This window comes from Crinia signifera, chromosome 6 (assembly GCF_055691185.1).
Source record: "Crinia signifera chromosome 6, ASM5569118v1, whole genome shotgun sequence".
In the NCBI taxonomy this organism is placed as follows: domain Eukaryota; kingdom Metazoa; phylum Chordata; class Amphibia; order Anura; family Myobatrachidae; genus Crinia; species Crinia signifera.
The window spans coordinates 102,984,882-103,002,040 of NC_139222.1; the positions used below are offsets into that span (position 1 = coordinate 102,984,882).

Genomic DNA, 17,159 nt, shown 5'->3' on the forward strand with positions numbered 1-17,159 from the left:
TGGGTATTCGCCCAGCGGGTGAGTGGCAGGATCAACCCTGCGGGCCCTACAACAAATACCTTACCTGACTAAGCAGAAAATAATGAATTGCCAATCACATGATGGCGCTTGGTTGATGCTGTAGGCGGGTGTGCTCCAGCGTCTTATGTCCGACTGTGGCGCAGAGCATCATGGGAGCTGTAGTCATACAGTAACAGCACATTGTCATAGTGTTCTGTCACCGCAGCCGGGGTTCTCCATCTCCAGAGTCCAGATAGTTTATAGATGAATAATACACACAGGGCTCCTGTAATAACCCAATACTCAGGGACACGTATGCTTTACACAGGTTCTGTGGCTAAATTTAACTAGATGAAGAGCAGTCCTTAAGACCAGCCATGGAAGAACTTGTGGAATTCATATGTGTCCCCTGGTTAAAGAATAATACTAATTTTATTTACATAGTGCTCTTTCTGCAATAGGAGAAAAATGCCCCATTGAGTGATCTTAAGGCCCCCCATACACTAATACGATATGGCCCTTTTTCAACACAATTTTGCGTGAAGAAAAATGTCATATAGCATGTAATTTACTTAAGGTGCCCACAGACGCTACAATTGTACTGTGCTATGCGTTTTTGACTGTACAATGGTTCTATACAATTTTTCTTCCAGCTTGCTATGAGATGTGCACTTGGATGCATGTGATGAACCCATGTTTGTAATGTTAAATTTCAGATGTAGTCTAAAAAGTACGTGCAGCACGTACTTTTTTAGACATACAATATCGGGCTCCCGGGAACATAAACACCATCCAATAATTGTACATAAGATGCAATTTGTGCTTAAAAAGTACAAAACGCATTCGATAATTGATGCGTCTGTGGGCACCTTTATTACTTTTGATGGGATGTGCGGTCCTGTGCACATCAGATCCGGAGATGGCCATGGCTACCACAATGATACATCGTATGGCATTGCATACAATACATCGTATGCAATAGGACCGCATAAGAAGTATTGCAAGTTGCTGAGGTGTGGAATGTTGTAAATGTTGAGTTATGGTGCTTATTTGAGGGAGAGTACCATGGTTTTCTTTCGCCCTGTTTATGTAGGCCATTTTAAACTGTTTAGCTACTGTGTCACTTATAAAGTATACCTATGGGCAGCACGGACGGTGTAATGGTTAGCAATACTACCTCATAGTGCTGAGGTCATGGGTTCGATTTCCACCAAGACCCTAATTGTGTGGAGTTTGTATATTCTTCTGGCACTTGTGTGGGTTTCCTCCGGGTACTTCAGTTTCCTCCCACAATCCAAAAATATACTGGCAGGTTAAATGGCTCCCAACAAAATTAACCCTGGAATGATTGTGTGTGCGTTTACCTGTGATAGGGAATATAGATTGTAAGCTCCACTGGGGCAGGGACTAATGTAAATGTTCAAATATTCTCTCTGTAAAGTGCTGCAGAATATTTGTGTGCTACTGTATATAATAACTGGTAATAATAATATTACTTGAGATCTGAATCAGTAATTTTTGTCTTTTCATCTAGTCCCCATAAATATAGTTTTAAGAGGTTGAGTATTGGAGACCCTCAAACATGACCCCTCGCTCCAGGTACAACATTTCTGCTCCTGGACTTCCCACTTACCTTATAGAATACATAGAAACAGAATTTGATGGCAGATAAGAACCACTTGGCCCATCTAGTCTGCCCATTTTTAAACATGTTACGTCAAACCATATTTGATCCTTATTTTTTTGTAAGGATATCACCTGTGTTAATAACACCATTCTCATCAATTTAATTATGACTGCAAGTCTCAAATATCATAAATAAACTGGGAAGTTTAGGATCTTTCTTTACCTTGTGCAAGGGGTCACATTGGAGGTTATGCATATATGAATTGAACTCCTCCCGCACTCAGAATTATGTTTGAGACCCCCCTAAAATTGTGAGGACCTGGGAAAGTGCCCATTGTGCCAATGCATTAAGATGGCAATGATATAATCCACAATCAGTCCTAAACACATAGGTCATTTAGAGGCGGCACTCAAGGGACTTTACTACTGTTACAAAACACTGTTAAAGCAAAGTAACTTCCGATGTTTCAGTTTATTTAATCTTTCTCAAGGACTGTATATAGGCTTGTAAAATTATACCTTTAATCCAGGACACGTATATGTTTTACACAGGTTCCGTGGTTGATCTGGTGAAATGCCAAAACTGTGTAAATCATTGGTGGCTCGGGATGCAAGAGATTTTATGGCAAGTCTAAAGGTGGCCATACACTACTGCAATGTATTGCAGCAGTGTATGATCATCCTGGGCAGCAGGGTGGCATGCGATACATCGCATGCGGTTCTTTCAAATGCGATGTATCACATGCGACCCGTCCCCCGCTGCCGGGAGGGGTGCCACATCTGAGGTCAGATGGGCAATAGGTCCAACCTCTGGCTCTGGTCCGATGCGCACAGGACCGTGCATTGGACATGATGGGATGGCAAAAACCTCAGATTTAGGCTGACAAAATTGGCCCAAATCATAGTAGTGTATGGGCACCTTAACTCTCTATCTCTCTCTTTTTCTCTTTTTCTCTTTATCTCTCTCTTTCTCTCTCTCTCTCTCTCTCTCTATATATATATATATATATATATATATATATATATATATATATATATATACCATATATACTCGAGTATAACTCGACCCGAATATAAGCCTAATTTTACAACAAAAAACTGGGAAAACTTATTGACTCAAGTGGGACCCTCACTCGAGTATAAGCTGAGGGGGGGCTTTTTCGGCATAAAAATTGTTCTGAAAAAGTAGGCTTATACTCGAGTGTATGTATGTGTGTGTGTGTGTGTGTGTGTGTATATATATATATATATATATATATATATATATATATATATATATATATATATATCACAACCAATAGTGTTATGTAGCGCCCTATACAATTGATATAGATATTTCTAGTCTTTCCTTTATGATACAATTACCATCGACATTTTTCAATATAAAACATTTATTAAAACATTTAAAACAAAATGCAAATGCAAGTTTTTTGAGACAAATTTTCAATACAAACGTATTCTTTAAATTTACAGATCGTGATGGTTTTCAAAGGTTACCCAACGCGTTTCGTCTCTTTATGAGACTTCATCAGGGGTGAACAATTTGATATCAGATCTTATTGGATCTTTTATCGGAATAAATCTTGCTATTTTGCAGTAGTACAAGGTCCGTTTAAAGGTTCAATTTTTTTCAAATTTTTTCAAATTTTTAACTTATTAAGTCTTTTATCGGAAATTCTTGCTATTTTGCAGTAGTACAAAGTCCGTTTAAAATGCTCAAAATTTCTTTAGCTCAGAGGAGTAAACTCCTGGATCTTTCTATTCTATTAAAGACTCTTATGCAAAGGGCAGTTGCCCGTACTTGCAGCTCGAAGAATTATAATCTGTTCATAATTTTATGTACCATTAATAAATCTTAATTTGAATATAATACAGGGTAGATCTTTGAAAAATGGTCCCCTTAACAATTATCTGGAATATACTCCAATTTCCAAAAGTTCCTCAAGGATCACAGGGGTGAGAGTGTGGTCTCAAAAAACCTTTTAGCTCCTATAGATGTGCTCTCTCCTGTGTCCAGACACCAAGTGGACACTTGGTGTCTGGACACAGGAGAGAGCACATCTATAGGAGCTAAAAGGTTTTTTGAGACCACACTCTCACCCCTGTGATCCTTGAGGAACTTTTGGAAATTGGAGTATATTCCAGATAATTGTTAAGGGGACCATTTTTCAAAGATCTACCCTGTATTATATTCAAATTAAGATTTATTAATGGTACATAAAATTATGAACAGATTATAATTCTTCGAGCTGCAAGTACGGGCAACTGCCCTTTGCATAAGAGTCTTTAATAGAATAGAAAGATCCAGGAGTTTACTCCTCTGAGCTAAAGAAATTTTGAGCATTTTAAACGGACTTTGTACTACTGCAAAATAGCAAGAATTTCCGATAAAAGACTTAATAAGTTAAAAATTTGAAAAAATTTGAAAAAAATTGAACCTTTAAACGGACCTTGTACTACTGCAAAATAGCAAGATTTATTCCGATAAAAGATCCAATAAGATCTGATATCAAATTGTTCACCCCTGATGAAGTCTCATAAAGAGACGAAACGCGTTGGGTAACCTTTGAAAACCATCACGATCTGTAAATTTAAAGAATACGTTTGTATTGAAAATTTGTCTCAAAAAACTTGCATTTGCATTTTGTTTTAAATGTTTTAATAAATGTTTTATATTGAAAAATGTCGATGGTAATTGTATCATAAAGGAAAGACTAGAAATATCTATATCAATTGTATAGGGCGCTACATAACACTATTGGTTGTGCTATTGGTTGTGGATCTCTCTAGTAGGAGATCAAGTGTTATAAAGCGACCGACTTCACCTAGCGCAAATTCTAGAGATATTGTGTACTATATATATATATATATATATGAAATACTTGTAAGTCTGTTGTACATCCAGCACTATTTCACTTTTTATTGTCTGAGGTAAAATAAATTAGACCAGTTGCTCCATAGTATATTAAATGAATGATGAAGCGTTTGTCACTAGGAAATTGGTCAAGGGGTCGGTTTATCAATTTACATAATAGGGCTCTGTAGCCAAACAAAATTTAATTTGTAAGGCAAGGGACAAATCTTAAAAGGAAGAGCCCTCCCTGAAAGATGTATTAATATTATTTATTAACAGTTATTTATACAGCGCACACATTCCATAGAGCATTACAGAGAATATTTGAACATTCACATCAATCCCTGCCCCAGTGGAGCATACAATCTAACGGGCCTGATTCAGACCTGTTCGCCTGGCTGCATATATGCCCCGCTGGCAGTGGTGTTGCTAGGTGCCACGGTGCCCTGAGCAAGGGCATGTTTTAAACGCCCCCCGATTTTTAGGAGGCGGGGACCTATGCTGCAAAAAGGGGACACGGCCTAAAATTATACCACACACCGTATTTCCCATTGCACATTTTAGAAAACTTTGTAATACCAATTACACATAAAGCCACATGCCGTACTGCCAATTACACATAAAGCCACATGCCGTACTGCCAATTACACATAAAGCCACATGCCGTACTGCCAATTACACATAAAGCCACATGCCGTACTGCCAATTACACATAAAGCCACATGCCGTACTGCCAATTACACATAAAGCCACATGCCGTACCACCAATTACACATAAGGCCACACATGATTACTATACAACAAACCGTAATGCCCATTACATTCGAAATAACATACCGTAATGCCCATAACATAGGGTGCTGGACGTGGTCCCGACAGTCATTTACCCGACGTCGGGATCCCGACTGTTAAAACACAGACAGACGGGTTCCCGACGGCCACCGGCTATTCTCCCTCGTGGGGGTCCACGACCCCCAAAGAGGGATAATAGAATAGGTGGCGAGCGTATCGATCCACCATGCCCGCAGCGTGGCGAGCGCAGCGAGCCTGCAAGGGGCTTTGTTGCGCTTGCCATGCTGTCTGAGTCCGGCCAGTCGGGATCCTGACGTCGGGCTAATGACTGTCCGGATCCTGACTGTCGGAACCCTATACCATACCCCATTACATACTCTATAACAAACCGTAATGCCCATTACATACTATATAACACACCGTAATGCCCATTACATACTATATAACCCACCGGGATGCCCATTACATACTATATAACACACCATGATGCCCATTACATACTATATAACAAACTGTAATGCCCATTACATACTATATAACACACCGTAATGCCCATTACATACTATATAACCCACCGTGATGCCCATTACATACTATATAACAAACTGTAATGCCAATTACATACTTTATAACCCACCGTGATGCCCATTACATACTATATAACACACCGTGATGCCCATTACATACTATATAACAAACCGTAATGCCCATTACATACTATATAACACACCGTAATGCCCATTACATACTATATAACACACCGTAATGCCCGTTACATACTATATAACACACCGTAATGCCCATTACATACTATATAACCCCCAGGAATGCCCATTACATACTATATAACACACCGTAATGCCCATTACATACTATGTAACACACCGTAATGCCCATTACATACTATGTAACACACTGTAATGCCCATTACATACTATATAACATAATGCCCATTACATACTATATAACAAACTGTAATGCCCATTACATACTATATAACACACCGTGATGCCCATTACATACTATATAACAAACCGTAATGCCCCTTACATACTATATAACACTCCGTAATGCCCATTACATACTATATAACACACCGTAATGCTCATTACACATCTGATACATAAGTGCCACTTACCTACATGCTCATTGTTAGTAACTTCATGCTCAATGCCAAGGGGGACTGAAATAGCTCGTTGCCAAGGGGGACTGAAATATCTCTTTGCCAAGAGGGACTGAAATAGCTTGTTGCCAAGGGGGACTGAAATAGCTTGTTGCCAAAGGGGACTGAAATAGCTTGTTGCCAAGGGGGACTGAGATTGCTCATTGCCAAGGGGGACTAAAATTGCTCACTGTTGCCGGCACTGTATGCACTTAGAGATAAAGAGAGATTAGGGGCTGAGAGATGGAGGGGAGTGAGGGAGAGGTTTGAGAGAATGGGGGTAAGAGGAAAAAGAGAGCAGGAGAGAGAAAAGAGAAGTGAGGGGGAGAGAGGAGGGAGGGGTGAGGAGAGAGATGGAGAGAGTAGGGGAGAGAGAGGGGGCAGGGGTTAGAAATGGATGTGAAAGCATGACAGGCATCACTGACAGGAGGGAAAGGGACAGAGGAAGGAGGGGGCAAGAGAGGAAGGAGAGAGAAGAGGGAGGGGAGGAAGGGAGCACGGGGTTAAATAGAGTTGTGACAGTCTGACAGGCAGGTCGCAGAGCCAGGTGTGGGGGGAGAGGGAGGGGGGAGGACAGTAGGGATGACCATCGATGCTATTGCCGAAACTGCAACTGGCCATCAATAGTACTAAACTATGCAATGGATGACCATCAATATTTTTACATATTGATGGTCATCCATTGTGTTTGAATGATTGGCCTGTGGGCCAATCCAAACACGGGGGGGCGGGGCTTCATGGGTGTCGGGATGGAGCTATGCTCGTGTCCCGGCACTTTGAAAAAAAAAAAAAAAGCAAAACATAACTTTGCTGTTCCATCGATGGAGGGAAACCATCTGGTTCTCCCACATCGGTGGCAAAACCATTGGTCATGAACCATCAATGATTTTGGATCATCGATTGTCGATGGCCATCCCTAGAGGAAAGTGCTGGGTCTCTCTTGCAGATAAACAGCCTGGTGTGCACAGTCTCAGTGCTTGGTCTCCTGCAGTAGATAGACATACAGCACCAGGTCTCCTGCAGTAGATAGATAAGTTCGTCTTTAGTGCTGGGGCTGGTCACTGGAACGTCAAGCCTCGGCTACTGTCTACCAATAACATGTGAAGCGGCTGCAGCCTTTAATCTCCCTTACAGCTTGCGGCCACAACAGCCGCTCTGTAGTCTGTGCTGACACTCGGCTGCCTGTGTGCAGGAGGGAGGCTGGAGCAGAGTGGCAACATTCAGGTCAGGTCAGAGCATCACCACCATGGCGTCGGCTCCCCCCCCGGGCAGAGCAGGGAGCGGGCAGGGAAGGGAGTGGGGGAGCAGGCTGCACGGCTCCGCCCTCACTACGCCCCTGCCCGCTGGGCGCCCACTCCCTGCGCCACTTATATCCCCTTGCTAGCATGCGAGGGGATGTGTACGAGAACACAGCCAATCACATATGGCTGAAGGGGAGAGATTTTTCTCTCTTTCCATAATAAAAGACTATCTGACCTGACTTTTAATTCCTCCGCTAATCGCTGAAAAGGGGGGTGGGCGGTGACATCATGTAACATCAGCCACCCACCCCGAGCAGGCATCCACCAGCCTGCATTCAGATGGGAACGCCCAGCGTTTTCATGGGGACGCTTTCCCTGGAGTCTGCAGCACATCAGCTATCCAGTCGCTGTTACCTATCCAGTCACTGTCCGGTTTCCAGAGTATATCAGCGTCCCAGACGCTAATCGGGAATCCAGTGACTATCTGCTATCAAGTCACAATGTGCCCAGTTATTCCAGCATCCCCAAATCCATCTATTTTCACCAAGCCTAAGTTATTTCTAAGCAATTTCGGCATCCCCAGATCTAGTTATCTTCGCCAAGCCAGGCATTCCTAACTTATTCCGGCATCACCAGATCCAGTTACTTTGTCAAGTCGATCTTTCCTAAATTCTCCAGTATCCCCAAATTCAGTTATATCGCAGTTTCTAAGTTGTTCCGGTATCTCAGGATCCAGTCAAACTGTCAAGACAGTGATCCTGTATTATTCTGGCATCCTCGGATCCAGTTTTGATTACAAATACAGAGATACTAAATCTTTCCAGCATCCCTAGATCTAGTTCTGAGACAAATTATAATCTACAGCTCTGTTGCCATACTGTGGTTTAATGGTGGATACTCCTAGCAGGGTGCAGCGACCTGCTGGCCAGATTTCCTTGCGATGGTCCCTGACGAATACCGCTGGTCAATTAGAGTTTGAGTTAGAGTTCTGTCTAGGAGTCAAGTTCCTGACAGGAAGTAGTTGATTTGTCAACAATTACAATATGGACTTCTGAATGCCGACTACGTAATGAGAGTATTCTCTCAGCCAATAACCGGCCGGTCAGTCTTTTGAAAATATTTTTTTAAATTCAGCAGCCGCTTTGCGCCCTGGTGGAAGGGGTCACATCGCAGGGTCTGCATTCAATCATACTCAAACATCATTGTGGTGTGAAAATATATCTCCCATCCATGGCTAGGTTCTACCGACTTCATGCTATTAGTCCTGATGACCAAACCTGTTTTTCTGCTATGGCTGTATCAACACACTATATATAACACTCTATTGTTAGTATTCTCAATGAACCATTCTACTATATTCTCTCTTTGGATTGGCACTATCTCTGTTGCTACTAGCAGCCTCTCCACTTACAGGCTTACCACAGCATTTTAAGTGCATATTGACCAGGAGAAGGAGCCAGTTGAAATATGAAAAATGGAAAGTGGAAACACTGGCATACCTCCCAACATGACCCATTCCATTAGGGGCAAAATGCCATTTTTCCTGGACTTCCTTGCCCGTGTCAGCAGCGCTGTCCCTGCTGTGGGCATAGGGCATCGCCACCTGCAGCTGTCGAAGTTGATAGCTACAGGTGGCGGAGCGGTCAGCGATGCTGACCGTTCATAAATTAGGCAGGCGCACAGTACGACATATCGTAGCAGCACTATGCCTCCTGCCCCACACCGCCGCACGATAGACACCCGCTCAGCTGGTGTCATAGATCAGAGGAAACACTATCCCCTGCAATAACACATGGGGATAGTGCATATTCCCCGGATCGACCTTTAATAAATCTACCCCTGAGTTATAATAAAAAAAATCTGTGGATTGGATGATGGTGCTCAGAGCTAGCCATCTAGAAGACTATTCTTATATAGGGCCCAATTCGTGTATGGCCACCTTTACATATACTGCATTAATAAATGCTCCATTGTATTGTTTACAGAATAATAATGTGGTAATTAAACAAACATTTCTATATGCAATTTACAGGACTACAAAAATAAAGTTATATATAGTACAAAAAAGGATTGGTGGGGATAAGCCTACTATACCACCCCCCCCCCAAATAGCATTGTTGTAGCAATTTGAAGGCTGATCATGAGTCGACTACAATGCCAAATGCATATAAATCCCTCCGATTTCTGAAAACTTGATCTTCTGATGAAACTGCCACGCTAAAAGGCAGAGAAACGCGTCAAGATTTGGAAAGTGTCCCCCTGACTGTTCAGAAAGTGTTTACGCCTCCTATGCTGGTGACGAGAACCGGAGAAATACTTTTTAAACACTTTGCAACTGTTGCCTTTTTCAAACAGCAGGACTTGGTCCCATGCCCTCCTAGCAATCGGCAGGTGAACCACGCCGGTGACATAGAGCTGTGGGATCGTATCAACAGTGTGACTGGGTCCCCCCCGTATTCTACACTCGCCAGAAGAGCGACGGGGGTTGTGGCTGGTTACATTGCTCCATCAAAAGCATTCCCTGTGAAAGCCTTATTCAGCTTCCGTCGGGTGAGGGACGCACGGAGCTGAGAGCTGCAAGGAACAAACGGCTCGTGAGACGCACGGTGCCGACGGCTTGTGGATCGATTCCACCTACTGATCTGGTGCCTGCTAGATCTGCGGCCCTAACACTCTGGATACACAGCATTAGATAAAAGCGCCATCAGGACCCGGTAAGCTCCGGGGTTGTTGCCCAGGTGAACACTGTTTCAAATTTGCTCAAAATCTCCCGGGGTGTGGACACCTTAAAAGTATACTGGGATAAGTCCCAATAGACTACCTAATACTCGTTTACTAAGCATGTCAGGAGGTGGCAAATAGAACTTCCCTAGTCCATTGGACACATTCTATCCAAGTATCTACACATCTTGTTGAATGGATACAAATTGAGTCTGTATTATATGACTATAAAGTGTACCTTGGAAGGTTATTTGAGATTGCAATCTCTGGACATTTCCACTCCACCATTTAGGTTCACATTATTGGACTTTGAGCTAAATATTAAGAAAGGGGTTGACCACTTTACATTGGGTCTAGATTGCTATGAATAATTTGCAATTTAAGTTTTATTATCTGTAGAGTTTTTCTATGTATATATTTTTTTATTAATTGTATATTGTGATCACTATCTGTGCATCCTAATATTAAACGTAAATATTCAAATTAGGTTCACTAGTGCCCTCTCTTTGTATCTTTTAGATATATATGCAAACTTATACCTCCCAACATGACCCATTCCATTAGGGGCAAAATGCCTTTTTTCCTGGACTTCCTTGCCAGTGTCAGCAGCGCTGTCCCTGCTGTGGGCATAGGGCATCGCCACCTGCAGCTGTCGAAGTCAATAGCTACAGGTGCGGAGCGGTCAGCGAAGCTGACCGTTCATAAATTAGGCAGGCGCGCAGTACGACATATCGTAGCTGCACTATGCCTCCTGCCCCACACCGCCGCACGATAGACACCCGCTCAGCTGGTGTCATAGATCAGAGGAAGCGCTATCCCCTGAAATAACACATGGGGATAGCGCATATTCCCCTGATCGACCTTTAATATATCTAACCCTGAGTTATAATAAACAATCTGGGAATTGGATGATGGTGCTCAGTGCTAGCTATCTAGAAGACTATTCTTATATAGGGCCCAATTCGCACTAGTGTATGGCCACCTTTACATATACTGCATTAATAAATGCTCCATTGTATTATTTACAGACTTAGAATACTAATGTGGTAATTAAACAAACATTTCTATATGCAACTTACAGGACTACAAAAATAAAGTTATATATAGTAGAAAAAAGGATTGGTGGGGATAAGCCTACTTTCAATAGAATACCCATCTTAGTAAATTGAACCCTGTGTGTCCTGTATACCTGTGCCCCTGACACTTCTTTCATTACGGCAATACCTCTTTCAATGTCCCCTGTACCTGTGTTCCTTATACCTCTCTGAGTGCCCCCTCTACTTTTGTTCCTTATACCTTTCTCAGCGTTTCCTGTACCTGTGTCCCTTATACCTCTCTAGGTGTCCCTTATACCCTCTCTGCAGTGGCATAGCTACATATGTGGCAGACCCTGCGGTGGCTTGGGGGAGTAGCACCAGCAGGGTCTGTGGTAGGCGCCACTGGCTGAACTGACAGACGACCTAGGCATCAGTGAGTGCTGAGCTGGTCCCGCTCCATGCATATTTAATGAGCGGGGACCCAGCACAGTGTATATTTAATGAGTGGGTCCCTGCCCTGTGCATTTGCTCAGTGCTCACAGCTGCCTGTGTCGCCTATTAGCTCAGCCAGCAGTGCCCATAGTCAATCGCCTCACCCCTTCTTGGGGGGCGTCAGAATTTTTTGGCCAGGGGGGAGAAACATTTCTAGCTACGCCACTGCCTCTCTGTATCTGTGTACCTCCCTTAGTGTCTCTTGTACCTGTGTCCCTTATACCTCTGTCCCTTATACATCTCTGTAACCCTTATATACCTGTGTCCCTTATACCTCCCTCAGTGTCCCCTGTACCTGTGTATCTTAAACCTCTCTGTGTCCCCTAAACCTTCTGTCACTTATGCCTCTCTCAATGTCACTTATATCTTCTCAGTATACAAATAGGTGAAGCAATCCTGAAATATAAGAAAAGATTTTACTTTCCTTTACACTCTCCAAAAGCACTTTCCTGCTCCTTCATAGAACTAAAGATCCTTTTAGCTGTTTCTCAATATTGAGAGGGTAGTGCATGCAAGACAGAGATATAAAATATCATCGCATAAAATGTATTTAATTCAAACAAACATGATAAAATAAATGCAATCTAAAAATTAATACAATCTCCAAATCTTTCAACACAATTTGAGCAGGCACATATTAAAGTGACAATGTGCAAAAAGCTCAAGGAGGGGAGATTACCAGATGGTATGAACTGTCATGTGCGAAACAGTTCAAACAGGAATGGAAATGCAGATATGGATCCCGGGTCACATACGGCATTCAGCTCTGTAGGTAAAGTCCCTCCGGGGCCGTCTGCACACTGCTTTTCACCGACGCGTTTCGGATCCTTGCTGGATCCTTTTTCAAGGTGTATCCATGCACTTCCCTAGGTCATGTAAACAATATGCAGTTGGTGGAGTGGTGACTGCTACTCCTTTTTAGTAAAACACTCCCCAGCAGTGAATTCCAATCCAGCTCCTCTTTGCGTTCCAGAGCGCAAAGAGGAGCTGGATTGGGATTCATCCTACCTAGCTGCTTGATTGGTTTTTGCGCACTGTGGTGGACACTACATTCTATATCTATATCTTCTCAGTATTCCTTAAACCTCTCTGTCTCTTCTAAACCTGTATCCCCTATCTCTCTCTCTTTCTGAGGGAAATTTACTAAGATCCCCAATTATGGCCGTTCCTGGGATTGTCCGTAATCGGGCCTAAAAATATAAACTGAGAATACGGCTATTTCACTAAGATGCTGTATTCTCAGGATTTGTATTTTCCGATGGTGGAGAGATTCATATTTGGACGCCGGATGGAATTGAAAGTGTTAAAATAAAGTGTAAAACAGAGATATTGTGTTCTGTAGTAGAACTACAAGGCCCAGCAACTCTCCTCCACCTGCAGAGACTTGGAAAACGGCAAGTCCCAGCATGTGGGGCATTAATTAACTTGTAGTCCCATTCCAGAACCAATACCCTAATATCTGACACCCATACAAATAAATTACAGTATCATTTTATGACATACATCACACATCCATATGTACCTATCTTGATTCCATAGGTTCAGTTCCCTTGTCCAGTAGGAATTCTAAAAGGTACCTGTGAAAAAAAATCCAGTGTAGATCATGTCCTCTTTGTTCCATGTAGACAATCCAGGGGTAAAAAAAATCATTCTGCAAAACCCGGTCCATTCGAACTAAAGAATACCCATGTATACACATGGGCTTCCTTCCCACGAATACCGGGCATCAGAACAGTAACTTCTGTCACTGCAGGACCCAGCAGCCAATCAGGGAGCTCCACATCAGCAGCACCCCCCTAATTGGCTGAGCTCTGCTCAGCGGAGTCAAGCAGAGATCTCTTTCTATTTAGAACAGGGAGGGATTCCCCCAGGGACCCGGCCCGGGCTGACCAGCCACGATGTCACTTTTTATATATATAAGAAACCCACGGCTGTGGCATGGCACAGCCGGCTGTTGGAGCTCGGTACTGGTTACAAAAATAAGAGGGACCCCTATTTTTTTGCCACCTGTATTTTTGTAACCAGTCCAAGTGCCTGATGCTGGTTGAATGCATATATGAGACCCCTATTTTCCCCGGTATTCAAAAAACCAGAATCCGCTCAAAGAGCCCGGGGCTGGTTATACTTGTGGGGCACTCAAAGGGTTAATTAGATAACTACTACTATAAATGACCCGGACGTCTCTGCCCAATGCCTCTTTATCGTTCTCAATTCTGTCAGAATACCCCCTCTCTACTGTTCTGACTTCCCCAACCGCTGCATCCCGTCGTGTCCTCCCCCATCGCACCATCCCTCTGCTTTGTTTTAATCAGTGTCAGGCTGGACAAACATATGTTCTCCCAGGCCCACCCTATTTACCAGCATAGTGCATAGAGAAACTGATCCAGGTGTAGGCAATCCAATGCCATTGGTGATTAAGACATCAATAAATATTTTACACCCTGCAGCAGGCCGTCCGGAGGTTACAGTACAAACTGCCATGCTGTGCTGAAACTTACTTAATGAAAGATGTAAGTGTGCAGTCAGTATTACATGGAACAGGCATGCTGTGTGTGTTTCCTGTTTTACCCTAGGCTGTCATATGAGTTATCTTTTCATCAACTTCTCTGCGGTTTCTGTGTTATTGCTTAATGTTTTACACTTATGTAATACACTGCTTTCAGACTTTTATATAAATCTGCCATTGAATACATTTCAGTACTATGTAGAAGTTTCTGCATAACTAGCTGTGGGCCAGAGGTGACTGTAATTATTATTATTATCCCCTATTTATATAAAACCAACATATTTTGCAGCACTGTTTTTTTGTTTTTTTTCAGCTGTATTATTCCCTTCGCAAGTGTAGATTGCACTGTAAGTGACAGATTGATCCAGCCATTGTCTACGAATGGCCCCAGAAAATATAACTTGATAAGCTTGATGTGTGCGCTGGGCTTTTGCATATTCTCAGTAGAGCGCAGAAGGGGCTCCAGAGCAATCATTTTGAATTACATTGGTAAGTCATATTTCATCCCTGTGATCAGCAGCAAAAAGGCATGAAACATATTGTAGAAATAAGTGCAGTGTTCATAAACAAATTTTGAAACTAGCATCACTGTGATTAGTATACTGCATTGTCTAGGTAAAATATCATTCATGCAACAGTCATATTTGAACTAGCATCACTGTGATTAGTATACTGCATTGTCTAGGTCAGTGATTTTCAACCTTTTTCAGGTCGCGGCACACCTGACAAGACTTTAAAATTGCCAAGGCACACCAACAGTTTTTAATCAAATATAAGACAAGTAATAACAAATGTTGACATATATTTAATATATGTTGAGATCTGTTATTATTTCCTTTAAAATTAGTAGAAACAAATAGGTTTTACTTACATAAAATATCAGTGGGAAACATATGCCCCCACTATGCCAGATAACACATATGCCCCCACTATGCCAGATAACACATATGCCCCCACTATGCCAGATAACACATATGCCCCCACTATGCCAGATAACACTTATGCCCCCAATATGCCAGATAACACATATGCCCCCAATATGCCAGATAACACATATGCCCCCAATATGCCAGATATAACATATGCCCCCAATAAGCCAGATATCACATATGCCCCCAATATTCCAGATATCACATATGCCCCCAATATGCCAGATATCACATATGCCCCCAATATGCCAGATAACACATATGCCCCCAATATGCCAGATATCACATATGCCCCCAATATGCCAGATATCACATATGCCCCCAATATGCCAGATATCACATATGCCCCCAATATGCCAGATATCACATATGCCCCCAATATGCCAGATAACACATATGCCCCCAATATGCCAGATATCACATATGCCCCCAATATGCCAGATAACACATATGCCCCCAATATGCCAGATAACACATATGCCCCCAATATGCCAGATAACACATATGCCCCCAATATGCCAGATATCACATATGCCCCCACTATGCCGGATAACATATATGCCCCCAATATGCCAGATAACACATATGCCCCCACTATGCCAGATAACACATATGCCCCCTCTCAGTGCAGCTGAGCCCCTCAGCCCTGCACTGTGAATCATATTAATTGGTTACATTGCCCCTATGCCCAGCCAGCTGGCACATGCCATTCGCCCAGTGTTGCCTCCAGCTCCATCATATCATATGATGGAGCTGGAGGCAACACTGGGCAAATTTGCATGTGCCAGCTGGCTGGCTGGGCATAGGGGCAGTGGTTACCTGGCTGATGATGGTGGTTGCTGTTGAGGCTCCGCTCCGGCCTGTGCAGGGCGTTTAGGTGGTTGTGGCAGGCAGGGAGGGTGGGCCGCAGCCGGCCGCTGCTGTCGGTAAGGCGGCAGCAGAGGGGATGAGTGCCCATGTCGGACCACCAGCCAGGTGATGCCAAAGCCTGGCTGGCAGCAAAGGAGAGGAGCGGGATGCCTGGGCTCTGGCTGCTGCTAGGATGCTCCGGGGATGCCGCAGGCCTGACAGGCGCGGCCCGCAGCTCTGACAGGCGCTGTCTCAGGCTGCCTGGCTGAAATGGCGGAGAGGAGAAAGGACCCTGGTGAGTCGCCGTGACACGCTGTCACGCGGCACACCTGAGGACTGGCCGCGGCACACTGGTTGAAAAACTCTGGTCTAGGTAAATGTACAAATTTATTTTTAAAATTAGATAGTGACTTAAAATTGACTAGTGACTTAAAATTGAATAGTGACTTGGACATGGTCTGTAACATCTCACCATTTGCTTATCTCAGTTTTATTGCTCACTTTCTCTAGTGGGTGAGGGGCATTGGGTGCGGCCTTAATTACTGAAGTTAGAAACAGCTTTTACAGACCTACTTATTAGAATATAGGAGGCTGACTAAAGGTGCCCACACACTAGAACGATTTTTGGGCCAATATTTACCGATAATCGGTCGAAAATCGTCCGATGCTCGCTCCCGTGGATCTTTTGTTAAATCTTCTGATCTTACGTGCTGCACAAAAGATCAGAAGATTTAACAAAAGATCCATAGGAACGCACACAGGATCTTAAGAAAAATCTTTGGTAAAGATGTGCACTTGCCTGAAATCTTTTGTCCAGATCGGAAAAAAGATTTGAAGGCTAATTTATGCGCACATCTTATGATCGCAGATCTTTCTAGTGTGTGGGCACCTTAAGCCTTGGCTGGCTATAGAAATTTAGTCAGAATTCTAAGTAGGAAGATTCTAAGTAG

At 43.1% G+C, this 17,159-nt stretch overlaps 1 long non-coding RNA gene across 1 annotated transcript in view; it reads left to right on the forward strand.

Moving 5' to 3' along the window:
• The window catches only part of LOC146007893 (uncharacterized), an 88,166-nt gene that overhangs the window by 344 nt on the left and 70,663 nt on the right, over positions 1-17,159 (forward strand). The window contains exon 2 of the long non-coding RNA XR_014444416.1: positions 14,745-14,920. This is a non-coding gene — a long non-coding RNA (uncharacterized LOC146007893). The remainder of the gene's footprint in view (positions 1-14,744; positions 14,921-17,159) is intronic.